Below are 2,095 nucleotides of genomic sequence, written 5' to 3'. Positions count from 1 at the left end.
CGTTCGATTCAAGATATCTACTGCAGCGATAGCTAACATATTACCAAACGTTTTCAGGGAAATTACATTAAGGTACGTTGACTGCCAGTTACCGTTGTCTGGCAAACGAACAACTTCGCTGATGCTTAACGTTTAAAGTTAAGAAGAACATGCGAATATGTTGTTATTTCAAAACATAAGAGCTGTCGAGGTACCTGAAATGGAACTGCGGGAAGGATAACACACTTTCATTTACATATACATCAGCCAAATTCCATCAGCATTGGCATATGTGTAGGTGTGTAGAAAGAGGACAAGTTGTCTTATTTTATCAAAAGTGTTTAATTTCGAGATTATCAGAGTTGCTTTTTTCGTTTGCTTTCAGCTTCCAGACTCTAAAGGAGAGTGGTAGGATGTCGTGTTGGATTTTGAAATGAAGTGGAATGTACCGCTTTGGAGGGCAAATATGTGGTTCTGCAGTTTCAACATAATGGTGGAAGCATCAAATTCAAATAGAAGCATTGGCTCTCACCGACGCAGAATATTTATTTCGGTACGTAAACGTAAATATTCCAGACCGAACATGGTTCGTGGGGTATTTGTCCAGACGTCATTATAATGCAAAGTTAAATATCCCTGAGAAAGACCTTCTTCCAGGAAGCCCTAACCCAACATCAAATGTGTTCACTGCAGATGGTGCCTTTCTGTTATCAACCTTCATAATGAAACCATTTCCTAGTAAACTGCACTCAGGATCTCCGAGGCATGTGTACATTTACACACTATGTAGAACACGGCGTGTAGGAGAGAACACGTTGGATTTTTACGACCTGCACCGAGAATTTTTACAAAACCAATGAAACTGAAAAAAATTTACCTCGAAGATGTGTAGCTTCATTCACATCTGTATTGCCCTCCTGGCTACATTGATAGTGAAAATACTCGAGAAGCAAAATTAATATCAGGAAAAGAAAGAGCAGATGTTGGGAGTAACGTAGGACTTTTGGGTCTTCGAAGCACTCCACGAAATACCAGACCTGACGGAAGAGCTTTCCAAGGAAACTTTATGTATTACTTTACGTCTAATTACGGATGTGTCGCCTATCAAGACAAATTTGATCAACTTTCTACTATTTTACGAACCGCAGTACTTTGTTGCCTAACGTAAATTTTATTGTGATAACAGATAAGTGTATTTAAGTGAAGCAGTGTTGCTTCTTCAACAACTTTTCTGTTAAGAAAAGTTGCTGCACCATCTCAGCGTTTGGAGAGAGGGCTATCTAGAAAGTAACAGACGTTTTGGTTTACTGCGGCGGTAGGCGGGATTACAGCTTCCATCTTGGTGCCATAATGCTCCTACACCCAGTACGCAGCCAGCAGTGGCAGCGTGTGGTCTGTGTCACTGCTACTATGCCTTTTTTCACGTGTTAAAATGGACGCCGCACTAGAAAATCTCGCCACTTGTGAGATGCGTTCTGTGATTAGGTTTCTTTATGGCAAAAACCAACTGAAATTTATTACCACCTTAGTGACGTGTACCGAAAAGGGATGATGAGTGAAATCCGAGTGAAGAAGTAGTGCACTGATTTTAAAAATGGCCGTACCATTGTTCACCATGAGGACTACAGTGGTGGGCCTAGCCTGTGACTGACGATCTGGTGACGAAACTCAAAGACAAAATTCGTAAAAATCGACGTTTCACGAGTACGGAACTTTCGCAACATTGTCTCCAAACCACACGGAGTTTGGCAACGGCCTTTCCGCAGTGGATACACCGGTTCCCGTCAGATCACCCAAGTTAAACGCTCTCGGGCGTGGCCGGCACTTGGATGGGTGACCATCCGGGCCGCCATGTGCTGTTGCCATTTTTCGGGATGCTCTCAGCCTCGTGATGGTAACTGAGGACCTCCTCGACCGAATAGTAGCGGCTCCGGTCAAAGAAAACCATCGTAACGATCGGGAGTGCTGACCACATGCCCCTCCTATCCGCATCCTCACCTGAGGATGACACGGCGGTCGGATTGTCCCGACGGGCCACTTGTGGCTTGATGACGGAGTGCATACACGGAGTTTGGTGCATGAAGTTGTGGTGGAGAGGCTTGGTTACCACAGCTTT

At 44.0% G+C, this 2,095-nt stretch overlaps 1 pseudogene; it reads left to right on the top strand.

The window, feature by feature from the left end:
- Nucleotides 1–1,726: 1,726 nt before the first annotated feature.
- LOC124803721 lies at nt 1,727–1,844 on the top strand (annotated as a pseudogene).
- The last annotated feature ends 251 nt before the right edge of the window (nt 1,845–2,095 follow it).

This window comes from Schistocerca piceifrons, chromosome 6, assembly GCF_021461385.2.
Source record: "Schistocerca piceifrons isolate TAMUIC-IGC-003096 chromosome 6, iqSchPice1.1, whole genome shotgun sequence".
Lineage (NCBI taxonomy): Eukaryota > Metazoa > Arthropoda > Insecta > Orthoptera > Acrididae > Schistocerca > Schistocerca piceifrons.
This window is presented reverse-complemented; position numbering and strand designations above follow the sequence as displayed.